Source organism: Ranitomeya variabilis, chromosome 1, assembly GCF_051348905.1.
Source record: "Ranitomeya variabilis isolate aRanVar5 chromosome 1, aRanVar5.hap1, whole genome shotgun sequence".
NCBI classification, from domain to species: Eukaryota; Metazoa; Chordata; class Amphibia; order Anura; family Dendrobatidae; genus Ranitomeya; species Ranitomeya variabilis.
Genome location: NC_135232.1, coordinates 560,849,819 through 560,868,496, shown reverse-complemented (window position 1 = coordinate 560,868,496; position 18,678 = coordinate 560,849,819).

The following is an 18,678-nucleotide window of genomic DNA, read 5'->3' as shown; positions in this document are numbered from 1 at the left end:
AATTAAGGAAAAGACACTGCAGGGCTGGGATTCATGGTCAACACGAACCGCACCGGCCGACATGAAATGATGTCAGAAGACGGGCAGCGCTAACAGCGCACGGCCAAGGGATAACACGACAGCGCAGACTCCTGTACAGCTAATAACGACGCTCAGGAGGCTGCGCCCAGCACCAAGGTGGGATTTTTGACAGCTGTGCTGCGTCTCATTAAGAAGGAAAGTCACGCCTCCAAGACAGTTTGACTGTATAAGGGGCTAAATGTTATACGTGTTTCATTCAGCGTCTGCAAGATTCAAAACTTAAAGAGCAACCTTTGACTTGTGCAGCATTACAGCTGCACAAGGTGTGGCTCTTCTAGTTTGTAACACCTGAGGGGGGGTTAAAGGTTACATTTAAAATTGGTTAAATTAGGCTTCGGCCTACACTCTGCTCCCTCTCCTCCTGCTGACCCTGGGCTCTAACACCACCAGTTGGCGCCCGGAAGTGCTAGCTGCACAGAGAAAAACACCCGCCAATGGGTCAGTGGGGTTCAGCAACGCCAGCTGTTCCCCTGCTGTGTAGCCGGCATCGTGTCCTGCGAAAGCCACGCAGACACAAAGCTGCCGCCAGTGCAGGCTTCGGCCTACACTCTGCTCCCTCTCCTCCTGCTGACCCTGGGCTCTAACACCGCCAGTTGGCGCCCGGAAGTGCTAGCTGCACAGAGAAAAACACCTGCCAAGGTGTCAGTGGGGATCAGCAATGCCAGCTGTTCCCCTGCTGTGTAGCCGGCAACGTGTCCTGCAAACGCCACGCAGACACAAAGCTGCTGCCTGTGCAGGCTTCGGCCTAGACTCTGCTCCCTCTCCTCCTGCTGTCCCTGGGCTCTAACACCGTCAGTTGGTGCCCGGAAGTGCTGGCTGCACAGAGAAAATAACCAGCCAATGTGTCAGTGGGGTTCAGTAACGCCAGCTGTTCCCCTGCTGTGTAGCCGGCATCGTGTCCTGCAAACACCACGCAGACACAAAGCTGCCGCCAGTGCAGGCTTCGGCCTACACTCTGCTCCCTCTCCTCCTGCTGTCCCTGGGCTCTAATACCGTCAGTTGGTGCCCAGAACTGCTGGCTGCACAGAGAAAAACACCAGCCAATGTGTCAGTGGGGTTCAGTAACGCCAGCTGTTCCCCTGCTGTGTAGCCGGCATCGTGTCCTGCAAACGCCACGCAGACACAAAGCTGCCACCAGTGCAGGCTTCGGCCTACACTCTGCTCCCTCTCCTCCTGCTGTCCCTGGGCTCTAACACCGTCAGTTGGTGCCCGGAAGTGCTGGCTGCACAGAGAAAAACATCAGCCAATGTGTCAGTGGGGTTCAGTAACGCCAGCTGTTCCCCTGCTGTGTAGCCGGCATCGTGTCCTGCAAACGCCACGCAGACACAAAGCTGCCGCCAGTGCAGGCTTCGGCCTACACTCTGCTCCCTCTCCTCCTGCTATCCCTGGGCTCTAACACCGTCAGTTGGTGCTCAGAAGTGCTGGCTGCACAGAGAAAAACACAAGCCAATGTGTCAGTGGGGTTCAGTAACGCCAGCTGTTCCCCTGCTGTGTAGCCGGCATCGTGTCCTGCAAACGCCAGGCAGACACAAGAACTGAAATTGAAGGGAACCTGTCCCGCCCCCCCCCAGGTGTTTGTATGTATAACAGCCACCTTCTACAGCAGTAATGCTGCATTTGTGCAAGGTGGCTCATTAAGTTACTCTCCTTGCACATGCCGAACGCAACACGTCTGTTGTGAATTCCGCTCTTGGGCTCCCTCCGGTGGTTGTAAGTAGCACTTTTGTGAATTCTGCTCTTGGGCTCCCTCCTGTGGTTTTGAGTGGTATAGCTGCTTCTTGGATTTAGCATCAGCAGCTGCTCCCACTGATCGTCTTTCTGGCTCGGCTATTTTAGTCTGGCCTTATTCCTCAATCAATGTCAGTTGTCAATTGTTCCTGCTTGGAGCCACTGCTCTTTTGGATTTCCCTGACACTCTGTCCAGTTCAGCAAAGATAAGTCCTTTTGTCCTTTTGCAGTCCACTTGTTGTGGACTTTATTGTTCAGCACATTCTATGTTTTGCTCATTTGTCCAGCTTATCAGTATGGATCTATTCAGCTAAGCTGGAAGCTCTGATCATTTCCTTCTCCTTTCACAGTCAATATTTGTGGGGGCTGTCCTATCCTTTGGGGATTTTCTCTGAGGCAAGATAGCTTTCCTGTTTCTACCTTTAGCGGTAGCTAGTTCTCCGGCTGTGACGAGGTGTCCAGGGAGTGACAGGAACATCCCACGGCTACTGCTAGTGTTGTGTTAAGATCAGGAACTGCGGTCTGTATAGTTACCACCTGCCCAGAGCTAGTCGCATGTCGCTCCTAAATTACCAGTCCATAACAGTACAACTGGCCAAAAATGAGTTGAATGCATCTCAAAAGAAGGAAAAAAAAGAGTTCTGAGCCATTTTTTTTTCCTTTAGTCTGTTTTGTCTTTTTCCTTCCTCTTAATCTCTGGGTGGATTTGGGCGCGGACATGGATGTTCAGGGTTTGTTTTCTCCTGTGGATCAGCTTGCTGCAAGAGTTCAGAGTATCCAAGATTATGTTGTTCAGACTCCAGCCTTAGAGCCTAGAATTCCTACTCCAGATTTGTTTTACGGGGATAGATCTAAGTTTTTGAACTTTAAAAATAACTGCAAATTGTTTTTTGCTCTGAAACCCCGTTCCTCTGGTGACCCCACTCAGCAAGTTAAAATAGTTATTTCTCTGCTGCGTGGTGACCCTCAGGACTGGGCATTCTCCCTTGAGTCAGGGGATCCGGCATTGCTTAATGTAGATGCATTTTTTCAATCGCTCGGATTATTGTATGACGAACCTAACTCTGTGGATCATGCGGAAAAAACCTTGTTGGCTCTGTGCCAGGGTCAGGAAGCGGCAGAATTATACTGCCAGAAATTTAGAAAATGGTCTGTGCTCACTAAATGGAATGAGGACGCTCTGGCAGCAATTTTCAGAAAGGGTCTTTCTGAAGCCCTTAAAGATGTTATGGTGGGGTTCCCCACGCCTGTTGGTCTGAGCGAATCTATGTCTCTAGCCATTCAGATCGATCGGCGCCTGCGCGAGCGCAAAGTGGTGCACCATATGGCAGCATCCTCTGAACAGAGTGCTGAGCCTATGCAATGTGATAGGATTCTGACTAGAGCGGAACAGAGGGGATACAGACATCAGAATGGGCTGTGTTTTTACTGTGGTGATTCAGTTCATACTATCTCTGATTGCCCTAAGCGTATTAAGAGGGTCGCTAGATCTGTTACCATTAGTACTGTACAGCCTAAGTTTCTCCTGTCTGTGACCCTGATTTGCTCATTGTCATCTTTCTCTGTCATGGCATTTGTGGATTCAGGCGCTGCCCTGAACTTAATGGACTTAGAATTTGCCAGGCGCTGTGGTTTTTCTTTGCAGCCTTTGCAGAGCCCTATTCCTTTGAGGGGTATTGATGCTACACCGTTGGCCAAGAATAAACCTCAGTATTGGACTCAGCTGACTATGTGCATGGCTCCAGCACATCAGGAAGATTGTCGTTTTCTGGTGTTGCATAATCTACATGATGTTGTTGTACTGGGTTTTCCATGGTTACAAGTACACAATCCAGTGTTGGATTGGAAATCGATGTCTGTGACTAGTTGGGGTTGTCAAGGGGTACATAGTGACGTTCCTTTAATGTCAATTTCCTCTTCCCCCTCTTCTGATGTTCCTGAATTTTTGTCAGATTTCCAGGATGTATTCGATGAGCCCAAGTCCAGTTCCCTTCCTCCACATAGGGACTGTGATTGTGCTATTGACTTGATTCCAGGCTCTAAGTTCCCTAAGGGCCGACTTTTCAACCTGTCTGTGCCAGAACATACCGCTATGCGGAGCTATGTTAAGGAGTCCTTGGAGAAGGGGCATATTCGGCCGTCTTCGTCACCATTGGGAGCGGGATTCTTTTTTGTTGCCAAGAAGGATGGCTCCTTGAGACCCTGTATTGATTATCGCCTTCTTAATAAGATCACGGTCAAATTCCAATACCCTTTACCTTTGCTCTCTGATTTGTTTGCTCGGATTAAGGGGGCTAGTTGGTTTACCAAGATTGACCTTCGAGGGGCATATAATCTTGTTCGTATTAAACAGGGTGACGAATGGAAAACTGCATTTAATGCGCCCGAAGGCCATTTTGAATACCTGGTGATGCCTTTCGGGCTTTCTAATGCTCCTTCTGTATTTCAGTCCTTCATGCATGACATTTTCCGCAATTATCTTGATAAATTCTTGATTGTGTATTTGGATGATATTTTGATTTTTTCCAATGATTGGGAGTCTCATGTGAAGCAGGTCAGGATGGTATTCCAGATCCTTTGTGATAATGCTCTATTTGTGAAGGGGTCTAAGTGCCTATTTGGAGTTCAGAAGGTCTCTTTTTTGGGGTTTATTTTTTCTCCTTCGTCTATAGAAATGGATCCTGTTAAGGTCCAAGCCATTCATGACTGGATTCAACCCACATCTGTGAAGAGCCTTCAGAAATTTTTGGGCTTTGCTAATTTTTATCGCCGTTTCATTGCCAACTTCTCTAGTGTGGTTAAGCCCCTGACCGATTTGATGAAGAAAGGCGCTGATGTGACAAATTGGTCCTCTGAGGCTGTTGAGGCCTTTCAGGAGCTTAAGCGCCGATTTACTTCTGCCCCTGTCTTGCGTCAGCCGGATGTGTCTCTTCCTTTTCAGGTTGAGGTTGACGCTTCTGAGATTGGGGCAGGGGCCGTTTTGTCACAGAGGAATTCTGATGGTTCCTTGATGAAACCATGTGCCTTCTTTTCCCGAAAGTTTTCGCCTGCGGAACGCAATTATGATGTCGGCAATCGGGAGTTGTTGACTATGAAGTGGGCATTTGAGGAGTGGCGACACTGGCTTGAGGGGGCCAAGCACCGTATTGTGGTCTTGACCGATCATAAGAATCTGATTTACCTCGAGTCGGCCAAGCGACTGAACCCTAGACAGGCTCGATGGTCCCTGTTTTTCTCCCGTTTCGATTTTGTGGTTTCATATCTTCCGGGATCTAAGAATGTTAAAGCGGATGCCCTCTCTAGGAGTTTTTCTGGCTCGGGCTGCAGTTTTTGCCCTCCACACCTTTAGTCAGGTGTGGAGATTTTTGCATATCTCTGCGGTGGACTTTTTCTAGTTTTTATTACTGACCGCACAGTGTTTCTTTCCTTACTGTCTATCTAGCTAGAATTGGCCTCCTTTGCTAAATCTTGTTTCATACTACGTATGTCATTTCCTTCTCCTCTCACAGCCAATATTTGTGGGGGGCTGTCCTATCCTTTGGGGATTTTCTCTGAGGCAAGATAGCTTTCCTGTTTCTACCTTTAGGGGTAGCTAGTTCTCCGGCTGTGACGAGGTGTCCAGGGAGTGACAGGAACATCCCACGGCTACTGCTAGTGTTGTGTTAAGATCAGGAACTGCGGTCTGTATAGTTACCACCTGCCCAGAGCTAGTCGCATGTCGCTCCTAAATTACCAGTCCATAACACACGTCTAAAATGTGTCTCCTGAGACCATTAAACCGTCCCTGGGGTGTGACTTTCCTTTGTAATGACACGCTGCAACCCCCTTGGTAGCGCTGCCCGTCTTCTGACATCATTGTTTGGCTGGCTGCACCTCTGCGGCCGCCCTGCCCGACACAACGCCCCTCGGTGTCTTATTTATTTTGACTGCGAGGGTGTGATTGACGGGCACGAGCAGTGCATATCTTCGCCTGTCACTCATCTCCTTCCGCCTTCTTCAGACTGTACGGCTTCATGGCCGTGGCATGCGATAAGGGATCAGCTGACGCCGCACAGTCTGTAGCAGGTGTAAGGACACGAGTGAGAGGCGAACATATTTACTGCGCAAGGCCATGAATCCCAGCCCCACAGTGTGAATTAAGGAAAAGACACTGCAGGGCTGGGATTCATGGTCAACGTGAACCGCACCGGCCGACATGAAATTATGTCAGAAGACGGGCAGCGCTAACAGCGCATGGCCAAGGGATAACACGACAGCGCAGACTCCTGTACAGCTAATAACGACGCTCAGGAGGCTGCGCCCAGCACCAAGGTGGGATTTTTGACAGCTGTGCTGTGTCTCATTAAGGAAAGTCACGCCTCCAAGACAGTTTGACTGTATAAGGGGCTAAATGTTATACGTGTTTCATTCAGCGTCTGCAAGATTCAAAACTTAAAGAGCAACCTTTGACTTGTGTAGCATTACAGCTGCACAAGGTGTGGCTCTTCTAGTTTGTAACACCTGAGGGGGGGTTAAAGGTTACCTTTAAAATTGGTTCAATTAGGCTTCGGCCTACACTCTGCTCCCTCTCCTCCTGCTGACCCTGGGCTCTAACACCGCCAGTTGGCGCCCGGAAGTGCTAGCTGCACAGAGAAAAACGCCCGCCAATGTGTCAGTGGGGTTCAGCAACGCCAGCTGTTCCCCTGCTGTGTAGCCGGCATCATGTCCTGCAAACACCACGCAGACACAAAGCTGCCGCCAGTGCAGGCTTCGGCCTACACTCTGCTCCCTCTCCTCCTGCTGTCCCTGGGCTCTAACACCGTCAGTTGGTGCCCGGAAGTGCTGGCTGCACAGAGAAAAACACCAGCCAATGTGTCAGTGGGGTTCAGTAACGCCAGCTGTTCCCCTGCTGTGTAGCCGGCATCGTGTCCTGCAAATGCCACGCAGACACAACAGACCTCCAAATGCCTCCAGTGCAGGCTTCGGCCTACACTCTGCTCCCCCTGCTGACCCTTTTCTCCAACCCCACTAGTTGGGGCTCTAAGAAGACAAGCTTGAATAGGTCCCCATCCTGGTTCCAGTACCGTCAGCTGGTTCCGGGCAGAGCCTTTGGCTTAGGTGCCTCCCTCTGGGTATCCGAGTTCCACCAACGTCAGGTGGTCCTTGGTAGTGCTTTCAGGCACGGGTACCTCCTGCTTAGTAACCGGGTTCCAGTAACGTCAGCTGGTCCTTGGTAGTTCCATTGGCTCTTGGACCTTCGGCTACCCATCCGGGTTCCAGTACCGTCATCTGGTTCTCGGCAGTGTCTTTTGCTCTTGTACCTTCTGCTCCCCATCCTGGTTCCAGTACCGTCAGCTGGTGCCGGGCAGAGCCTTTGGCTTAGGTGCCTCCCTCTGGGTATCCGAGTTCCACCAACGTCAGGTGGTCCTTGGTAGTGCTTTCAGGCATGGGTACCTCCTGCTTAGTAACCGGGTTCCAGTAACGTCAGCTGGTCCTCGGTAGTTCCATTGGCTCTTGGACCTTCAGCTACCCATCCGGGTTCCAGTACCGTCAGCTGGTTCTCGGCAGTGTCTTTTGCTCTTGTACCTTCTGCTCCCCATCCTGGTTCCAGTACCGTCAGCTGGTTCCGGGCAGAGCCTTTGGCTTAGGTGCCTCCCTCTGGGTATCCGAGTTCCACCAACGTCAGGTGGTCCTTGGTAGTGCTTTCAGGCACGGGTACCTCCTGCTTAGTAACCGGGTTCCAGTAACGTCAGCTGGTCCTCGGTAGTTCCATTGGCTCTTGGACCTTCGGGTAGCCATCCGAGTTCCAGTTCCATCAGCTGTTTCTCGGCATTTTCTCAGCCTTCTTGTACCTTCTGCTACATTTCCAAGTTCAAGACCCTAAAGACGATGACCCGGAAGACCACCCCTAAGATGACGACGACACCAGAGACGACAACCACTGAGATGACGACGACCCTGGAGACGACGACGACATGGGAGACCGAGAAGCAGAAGAACAAGAGGCTGCAGAACAAAGAGCAGAAGAACATTAAGCATAACACTAAATATCAGAGCAAAAGATATTATCTAAATTATAAGCAGAAGAAGACTAAGCAGTGTATGGGGGTGAGTTCGTTCCTCCTCGTGGTGCCCCTGGATAAAGCCTGATGCTGCAGGCCAAACTGAACGCGGACAAATCTAACTGTTTTGTGACAGGCAGAACGGAAGGTGTAATCTTCAAACTTTTATAGATAACAACTACGGGAATGCCTGTCACAAATAAGAATATGATGAAGAACTTGAATATGAAGAAGAATAATAGTTAAATAAAAAGAATATGAACAATGTAACAAAAAAAATTATAGGTAGAAGATGAAGAAGAAGATAAATAAGGTGAAGAAGAACTTGATGTCAAAGATGCTGCTGCTGAGGATGATGAAGAAGAAAGTGTGGGAGAAGTAAAAAAGAAGGTGAAGGGCATGGAAGTAGTGAAACATCAATATCTGACAAAATAAAAAAAATCTTAACATAGTCAATATCTTTGCAACTCCGAACGTCTTTAAAAAAAAAATTAAAATTCCTGCTATTCTATTTGATTGGGCTAAACCTCTATGCCTTTAATGTCTCCGCCACCTCCCCCAATACAACCTACATTATTATTAGTTGGTTTCCTTCATGTAGAATGAACCTACAAGGAAAGAAAGGGTTTATTTTAATTCCGATATTTTCGTCCCATTGACTTGTATTGGTATCGGGTATCGGTATCGGCGAGATCCGATATTTTGCTGGTATCGGCCGATACTTTCCGATACCGATACTTTCCGATATCGGAAGGTATCGCTCAACACTAGCAGTGTATAAACAGGTTGCTTTCCCTGCTCCTTACCTGGAACCACTTAGTCAGACAGCTGGGTTGTCGGGGGAAGACTTTCTGCCCTGGACAGAAGGGACCATGTGACTGCTGGGAGCAGAGAGGAAGAGAGATGGGTGTAGTCAGAAAAGAGCGGGAGAGCAGAGCGCGCGAGACGGAGGGGACAGCGCTCCAGAGGGAGAGCAGGCTGCAGCGCTGCGCTCCCCGAAAGAGAGTGCTCCCCATGAGGGAACTGAGGCTGAGATACCAGCCGTAGTGGAGGCTGGATGTGAGTGTGGACTTGGAAGCCTCTGTAATCAGAGAAGACGTATCCCCTTACAGTGACCTGAGCGCGCAGCCCCGGTGACTGCAGTGACGAGCCAGGACCCCTGAGTGTGACAAAGTAAACTGCTCAGTGTGTGTGTAGCATTGCTGCTGCCAGCCTGATATGCAGAGAGTAGCAGCAGAGTGGCTGTTACTTCCTGCTTCCAGCTGCACTGGGAGAAAAGACTGCAAAGACTTAACCCCGAAGTCTCCAGTTCCTAGGAGACAGAGGAGAGACTTCAGGATCTCAAGTGCTGCAGGTGACTGTATCCACGTTGGAATAAGAACCCTCCAGTCAGGACCTCTCTGGACTGATAAGTTATAAGAACACTCGTTAACCATTTCGATTCCGCTTAACTGTTTACTGTTTGCTTCATCTCTATTAACCCCCTGTTTACTCCCTGCGAGGAGAATCTTACTCCTGTTAATAAATTCCCCTCAAGAGTTGGTCTGTCTGTTCCATGGTGACATACTCTACCCTGCACTCTATTACAGGAAGGTATACCATCAAGCTGCCATAACATCACCCCAGCGGACCCCTTAAAGCAGCATCGGTCACCCTGACCGAATTATACAGGTGGCATCACGAACACAAATTTTATCCCTTTAAAGACCTTTCCCTTTTACACGGATATCCCAGGGCCACGGACCGGGTCACCCACCGTGACATCCCCTGTGAACCGCAGGACCCGGTACCGAGTACCCTATGGCCCCATGGGGGCGCTCCATCTACAGATTGGAGCAGTTTGTGAAAGGTGTATGGAGCGGAGCCGTGTGTGTACGAGGTGTACGGAGTGGAGCCGTGTGTGTAAGATGTGTACGGATCGGAGCAGCGTGTGAAAGATGTATGGAGCGGAGTCGTGTGTGTATGAGGTGTACGGAGTGGAGCCGTGTGTGTACTTGGTATACGGAGTGGGGTCGTGTGTGTGTAAGAGGTGTATGGAGAGGAGCCGTGTGTGTTTGAGGTGTACGGAGTGGAGTCATGTGTGTGTAGGAGGTGTACGGAGTGGAGCCGCGTGTGTACGAGGTGTACGGAGTGGAGTTGTGTGTGTGTACGAGGTGTGTGGAGAGGAGCCGTGTGTGTATGAGGTGTACAGTGTGGAGCCGTGTGTGTATGAGGTGTACGGAGTGGAGCCGCTGTTGTGAATTTGCTTTTTGCTCCCTCTAGTGGTTACTAGTTTTTTGACTCTGGTTTTTCTGTCATTCCTTTTATCCGCACCTGGGTCGTTAGTTAGGGGTGTTGCTATATAAGCTCCCTGGACCTTCAGTTCAATGCCTGGCAACGTAGTTATCAGAGCTAGTCTGCTGTGCTCTTGTCTACTGATCCTGGTTCCAGTTATATCAGCTAAGTCTGCCTTTTGCTTTTTGCTATTTGTTTTGGTTTTGTATTTTTGTCCAGCTTGTTCCAAATCTATATCCTGACCTTTGCTGGAAGCTCTAGGGGGCTGGTGTTCTCCCCCCGGACCGTTAGACGGTTCGGGGGTTCTTGAATTTCCAGTGTGGATTTTGATAGGGTTTTTGTTGACCATATAAGTTACCTTTCTTTATTCTGCTATCAGTAAGCGGGCCTCTCTGTGCTAAACCTGGTTCATTTCTGTGTTTGTCATTTCCTCTTACCTAACCGTCATTATTTGTGGGGGGCTTCTATCCAGCTTTGGGGTCCCCTTCTCTGGAGGCAAGAAAGGTCTTTGTTTTCCTCTACTAGGGGTAGCTAGATTCTCCGGCTGGCGCGTGTCATCTAGAATCAACGTAGGAATGATCCCCGGCTACTTCTAGTGTTGGCGTTAGGAGTAGATATATGGTCAACCCAGTTACCACTGCCCTATGAGCTGGATTTTTGTACTCTGCAGACTTCCACGTTCCTCTGAGACCCTCGCCATTGGGGTCATAACAGTTTGCCAGGCCAGTATTAAATGTTTAATGCATTGCAGAAGAGGGATTATAAGAAAGAAGATTCTGAGGTTTTTTTTTCTTCTTCCCCTTTACCTCAGAGTGGCTATGCTTGCTGCAGACATGAATGTCCAGACCTTGATTACAAGTGTGGACCAGCTGGCTACTCGTGTGCAGGGCATACAAGACTATGTTATCAGAAATCCTAGGTCAGAACCTAAAATACCGATTCCTGAACTGTTTTCCGGAGACAGGTTTAAGTTTAGGAATTTCGTGAATAATTGTAAATTGTTTTTGTCCCTGAGACCCTGTTCATCTGGAGATTCTGCTCAGCAAGTAAAAATTGTTATTTCGTTCTTACGGGGCGACCCTCAGGATTGGGCTTTTTCGCTGGCGCCAGGAGATCCGGCATTGGCTGATCTTGATGCGTTTTTTCTGGCGCTCGGTTTACTTTATGAGGAACCCAATCTTGAGATTCAGGCAGAAAAGGCCTTGCTGGCTATGTCTCAGGGGCAGGACGAGGCTGAAGTGTATTGCCAAAAATTTCGGAAATGGTCCGTGCTGACACATTGGAACGAGTGTGCACTGGCCGCTAATTTTAGAAATGGCCTTTCTGAAGCCATTAAGAATGTTATGGTGGGTTTTCCCATTCCCACAGGTCTGAATGATACTATGGCACTGGCTATTCAAATTGACCGGCGGTTGCGGGAGCGCAAAACCGCAAATTCCCTCATGGTGTTGTCTGAACAGACACCTAATTTAATGCAATGTGATAGAATCCTGACTAGAAATGAGCGGAAAATTCATAGACGCCGGAATGGCTTGTGCTACTACTGTGGTGATTCTACACATGTTATCTCAGCATGCTCTAAACGTATAGCTAAGGTTGTTAGTCCTGTCACCGTTGGTAATTTGCAACCTAAATTTATTCTGTCTGTAACTTTGATTTGCTCGCTGTCATCTTATCCTGTCATGGCGTTTGTAGATTCAGGTGCTGCCCTGAGTCTCATGGATCTCTCATTTGCTAAGCGCTGTGGTTTTACTCTTGAACCATTAGAAAATCCTATTCCTCTTAGGGGTATTGATGCTACACCATTGGCAGCAAATAAACCGCAGTATTGGACACAGGTTACCATGTGCATGACTCCTGAACACCGCGAGGTGATACGTTTCCTGGTTTTACATAAAATGCATGATTTGGTTGTTTTAGGGCTGCCATGGTTACAGACCCATAATCCAGTCCTGGACTGGAAGGCTATGTCAGTCTCAAGTTGGGGCTGTCGTGGTATTCATGGGGATTCCCTGCCTGTGTCTATTGCTTCTTTTACGCCTTCGGAAGTTCCGGAGTATTTGTCTGATTATCAGGATGTCTTCAGTGAGTCTGAGTCCAGTGCACTGCCTCCTCATAGGGACTGTGACTGTGCTATAGATTTGATCCCAGGCAGTAAATTTCCTAAGGGAAGACTGTTTAATCTGTCGGTACCTGAACATACCGCTATGCGTTCATATATCAAGGAGTCTCTGGAGAAAGGACATATTCGTCCGTCTTCTTCCCCTCTTGGTGCGGGATTCTTTTTTGTGGCAAAAAAGGACGGATCTTTGAGACCTTGTATTGATTATCGGCTTTTAAATAAGATCACTGTCAAATTTCAGTATCCTTTACCGCTGTTGTCTGACTTGTTTGCCCGGATTAAGGGTGCCAAGTGGTTCACCAAGATAGACCTTCGTGGTGCGTACAACCTTGTGCGCATTAAGCAAGGTGATGAATGGAAAACCGCATTCAATACGCCCGAAGGTCATTTTGAGTACTTGGTGATGCCTTTTGGGCTCTCCAATGCGCCTTCAGTTTTTCAGTCCTTTATGCATGACATTTTCCGGAAGTATCTGGATAAATTTTTGATTGTTTATCTGGATGATATTTTGGTTTTTTCTGATAATTGGGATTCGCATGTGGAGCAGGTCAGGTTGGTCTTTAAAATTTTGCGTGAAAATTCTTTGTTTGTCAAGGGCTCAAAGTGTCTCTTTGGTGTACAGAAGGTTCCCTTTTTGGGGTTCATTTTTTCCCCTTCTGCTGTGGAGATGGACCCAGTCAAGGTCCGAGCTATTCTTGATTGGACTCAGCCCTCGTCAGTTAAGAGTCTTCAGAAGTTCTTGGGCTTCGCTAACTTCTACCGTCGTTTTATCGCTAATTTTTCTAGCATTGTGAAACCTTTGACGGATATGACCAAGAAGGGCTCCGATGTAGCTAACTGGGCTCCTGCTGCCGTGGAGGCTTTCCAGGAGTTGAAACGCCGGTTTACTTCGGCGCCTGTTTTGTGCCAGCCTGACGTCTCACTTCCCTTTCAGGTTGAGGTGGATGCTTCGGAGATTGGGGCAGGGGCCGTTTTGTCGCAGAGAGGCCCTGGTTGCTCTGTTATGAAACCTTGTGCCTTTTTCTCTAGGAAGTTTTCGCCTGCCGAGCGAAATTATGATGTGGGCAATCGGGAGTTGTTGGCCATGAAATGGGCATTTGAGGAGTGGCGTCATTGGCTCAAGGGTGCTAAGCAGTAGCGTAGCTACCGGGGGGGCAGAGGGGGCCATCGCCCCGGGCCCAGTCACATGGAGGGGCCCACTCAGAGCCGCGGCCGCTTAGGCAGTAATAAGCGGCCGCGGCTCTCTGATGTTTTCAGAGTCCAGACCAGACACACAGGATCGCAAGCTGCAGCGTCGCCCCTGGCCTGCCGTTGTCACATGATGGAGGAGGAGGGGCCACCCACCCACGACCCATCCAGAGCCGCAGCCGCTTGCGGCCGCGGCTCTCTGACAGTCCAGACATGGCGACGCGCTGCTCTCTGGTCACCGCACAGATGGAGACTCTGCACGCTGCACAGCAGCCAATAGCAGAGTCTCACTGTGAGCGCACGGTGCGGGCTGGAGCTGGAGCGCTGCTGCTAACCTGATAGTATCTTGACAGGCTGGCAGCGCTGCAGATAGCTCCACCCCAGGTCTGCTCCTATTGGTCCACACTCTTCTCAGGTCCTAGTCAGCAGCAGCATCTCTAATTGTTATTATTAGTGTGCCAGGAGGACAGAGCCCAAGATAGTGCCTGACCTGCCACCTGGACAAAGTCAAACTGACGGACAGGAGAGAGAGACGGGAGTCAGGACGGACATTTTCATAAATGTAAGGGCTGCTGTGGAAGTGGAATGTTCGTTCTTTAAAATAAATTAAAGCACACTGCACATGATATTAGTATGTTACTGTGGGAGTGGGGTGACTGTGAGGGTGAGAGGGGGAGCCGAGTTAGGGTAGTGGGGGTGGGTGGCGCTGTAGGGGCCTGCCTGCTGTATTTCATTTCTTGGAGTATTATTATCTAATAGTTGTGTGGGTGCAGGTAGGGGGCTTATTATATTTACAGCTTAGGTCTTATAATAAGCCCCAGCCTGTTAGGCTATGTCTCCACGTTCAGGATTTCCAGCAAATACCCCGTTCCGCCGAAAGCGCTGCTCCCTGTTATACGCGCGGTGATTCCGCCTGTGTTCATTGAACACAGGCGGAATCACCGCATCGTATTCATAGACTGGGTTATTCATCTTGTGGAGACGGAGCGTCTCCGCAAGATAAATAGACATGCTGCGGTCTATAATGACGCGCCGCATGTCCGGTTACGCAGGTCTGCCACCTGGGTGTTTGTATGCATAGTGTAGACGCCGGGATTTCATAAAATCCCATCCACTATGCTGTAACATCTGGAAGCTGCAGATTGGATGCTGCGGCTATACGCAGCGTCCAATCCGCAGCAAATCCGGAAGGTTTCATGACCATGGAAACATAGCCTTCGTATAACAAGCCCCCATACAACAAGCCATGGCTCTAGCTGCACTTTATTTAAAGGGATTGTCTGATCTAATGCTGCAAGTTTGCAGATACTCCTATGTGGCTGCAAAATTGTGAAACTTCACATCTCGCATACTAAGGATTCGCTATTGCCCATATCAACAAGTATGCGATTTGCATACTCCTGGCCATGTTCTAACTGTGCAGCCTCACTCAATAACATTTTCACACATCCATTTATTTCCGGTACCAAAAAAAACGGTACCAGACATATCCATGTCCATGTGTGTAATACGTGCGGCACACATGTAACAACCATGTGCCATCCGTGTGCCGCATCAGTACCACACGGACAGCCACCAGGGAAGTAGTGCTACAGTAAGCGCTGTTCCCCGGCAGCAGGGGCTGAAAGTGGCTCTTATCATTCTCCCCTGCTCTGCTTGTTAGGTGACATCAAGCCCACAGCTTAGTAATGGAGAGGTGTCTATAAAACACCTATCCATTACTAATCCTATAGCTACATGTAAAATAGAGACACAGTCAGAAAAAAGTATTTTATTTGAAATAAAACAAAACACAGTTTACCATTTTTATTGTTACGTCTAATCCATGTGAAGCCCTCGATCTCCTGTAATAAAAGTAAAATCACAAACCAACAATATACCATACCTGTCCATCGTTGTGTTCTAAGCAGTAATCCATATCATGGGAATATACAGTTTGCAACCGGGACGGTGCTAGGATGCGACTGTCCCAGCTGTAAACCACTGGCGACTGAGATGCTGCCTGCGCAGCCTCAATGACTAGCGGTGACGTCACTGAGTCTGCTCGCAGCCGGGCTGAACTGCTGTGACATCACGACCGTGAGAAAATGCCAGTGATGAGGTCACGGCAGTTCAAGCTCAGTGTCTTCTTCACAGGCAATCACCATGAGAGTAAGAGGCACAGTGACGGGCATTAATATGTGGGGAACAGTGGTGGCATTATTATATGGAGTACTAAGAGAATCAGTAATAGGGACACATACGGCAGCAGCGGCTCAGTATTGGGGTATCAGCAAGATGTGGAAGTTGTGCAGGTTGGGAATAGACAAGAACGGTGCTGGAATGTGAGAAGTCAAATGTGTCTTTGTTGTAATCTCTGCAGCCGCGTGGTGGCGATCTGTGCCTGATTTAAAAGACTGGAAAAGTGAATGACTCCATAAGAAAGACCATCACCTGTAAAGGTACCGTCACATTATTATTAAGTGATAATCGCTGCAGCGTCGCTGTGTGGTCGCTGGAGAGCTGTCACACAGACAGCTCTCCAGCGACCAACGATGCCGAAGTCCCCGGGTAACCAGGGTAAACATCGGGTTACTAAGCGCAGGGCCGCGCTTAGTAACCCGATGTTTACCCTGGTTACCAGTGTAAATGTAAAAAAACCCAAACACTACATACTTACATTGCCATGTCTGTCGTGTCCCTCGCCTTCAGCTTCCCTGCACTGTGTAAGCGCCGGCCCTAAAGCACAGCGGTGACGTCACCGCTGTGCTTTGCTTTACGGCCGGCACTGACACATTCAGTGCAGGAAGCTCTGAGCAGCAGCGCGGACGCCGGGGGACGTGACAGACATCAGAAGGTGAGTATGTAGTGGTATTTAACAGAAAAATGTTTGACAGCTTTTTGCCAGAGAATAAAGATTTACATTCCTTAGGTATATCTGTGGTTGTGATTGTAGCTGCTCTGTATTTATGGGTTTAGAACCATGATATTTAATATATGTTATGCATTATGTAGTATCTATTCATGTGTAGCGATGTAGCAGAATATAATCTTGCCCATTTGGAATGCACAGTATTCCACTGAGATGCCCACAACAGTGTTTAAAACCACCATAATTATGTAAACAAACGTTACTCAGGTTAGGGGGCCCACTCAGATGTGTTTCGCCCCCCCTAGCCTGAACCCTTAGCTACGCCTCTGGTGCTAAGCATCGTGTGGTGGTCTTGACTGATCACAAAAATCTGATGTATCTCGAGTCTGCTAAACGCCTTAATCCGAGACAGGCCCGCTGGTCATTGTTTTTCTCCCGCTTTGATTTTGTTGTCTCGTATTTACCAGGTTCAAAGAATGTGAAGGCCGATGCTCTTTCTAGGAGCTTTGTGCCTGATGCTCCTGGAGTCGCTGATCCTGTTGGTATTCTTAGAGATGGAGTTATCTTGTCAGCTATTTCTCCGGATCTGCGACGTGTGTTGCAGAGATTTCAGGCTGATAGGCCTGAGTCTTGTCCACCTGACAGACTGTTTGTCCCGGATAAGTGGACCAGCAGAGTCATTTCCGAGGTTCATTCCTCGGTGTTGGCAGGTCACCCGGGAATTTTTGGCACCAGAGATCTGGTGGCCAGGTCCTTTTGGTGGCCTTCCTTGTCAAGGGATGTGCGGTCATTTGTGCAGTCCTGTGGGACTTGTGCTCGAGCTAAGCCTTGCTGTTCTCGTGCCAGCGGTTTGCTCTTGCCCTTGCCTGTCCCGAAGAGACCTTGGACACATATCTCCATGGATTTCATTTCTGATCTTCCGCTATCTCAGGGCATGTCCGTTATCTGGGTGATATGTGATCGCTTCTCCAAGATGGTCCATTTGGTTCCTTTGCCTAAGCTGCCTTCCTCTTCCGATCTGGTTCCTGTGTTTTTCCAGAACGTGGTTCGTTTGCACGGCATCCCTGAGAATATTGTGTCAGACAGAGGATCCCAGTTCGTTTCCAGGTTCTGGCGATCCTTTTGTAGTAGGATGGGCATTGATTTGTCGTTTTCGTCTGCTTTCCATCCTCAGACTAATGGACAGACGGAGCGAACCAATCAGACTTTGGAGGCTTATTTGAGGTGTTTTGTCTCTGCTGATCAGGACGATTGGGTGACATTCTTGCCGTTGGCTGAGTTTGCCCTTAATAATCGGGCTAGTTCCGCCACCTTGGTTTCGCCTTTTTTCTGCAACTCTGGTTTCCATCCTCGCTTTTCTTCGGGTCATGTGGAGCCTTCTGACTGTCCTGGGGTGGATTCTGTGGTGGATAGGTTGCAGCAGATCTGGAATCATGTGGTGGACAACTTGAAGTTGTCACAGGAGAAGGCTCAGCGCTTTGCCAACCGCCGCCGCGGTGTGGGTCCCCGACTACGCGTTGGGGATTTGGTATGGCTTTCTTCCCGCTTTGTTCCTATGAAGGTCTCCTCTCCCAAATTTAAACCTCGTTTTATTGGGCCTTACAAGATATTGGAAATCCTTAATCCTGTATCTTTTCGTCTGGATCTTCCTGTGTCGTTTGCTATTCACAATGTATTTCATAGGTCCTTGTTGCGGCGGTACATTGTGCCTGTAGTTCCTTCTGTTGAGCCTCCTGCTCCGGTGTTGGTTGAGGGCGAGTTGGAGTACGTGGTGGAGAAGATCTTGGATTCTCGCCTCTCCAGGCGGAGGCTTCAGTACCTGGTCAAGTGGAAGGGCTATGGTCAGGAGGATAATTCCTGGGTGGTCGCCTCTGATGTTCATGCGGCCGATTTAGTTCGTGCCTTTCATGCCGCTCATCCTGATCGCCCTGGTGGTCGTGGTGAGGGTTCGGTGACCCCTCACTAAGGGGGGGGTACTGTTGTGAATTTGCTTTTTGCTCCCTCTAGTGGTTACTAGTTTTTTGACTCTGGTTTTTCTGTCATTCCTTTTATCCGCACCTGGGTCGTTAGTTAGGGGTGTTGCTATATAAGCTCCCTGGACCTTCAGTTCAATGCCTGGCAACGTAGTTATCAGAGCTAGTCTGCTGTGCTCTTGTCTACTGATCCTGGTTCCAGTTATATCAGCTAAGTCTGCCTTTTGCTTTTTGCTATTTGTTTTGGTTTTGTATTTTTGTCCAGCTTGTTCCAAATCTATATCCTGACCTTTGCTGGAAGCTCTAGGGGGCTGGTGTTCTCCCCCCGGACCGTTAGACGGTTCGGGGGTTCTTGAATTTCCAGTGTGGATTTTGATAGGGTTTTTGTTGACCATATAAGTTACCTTTCTTTATTCTGCT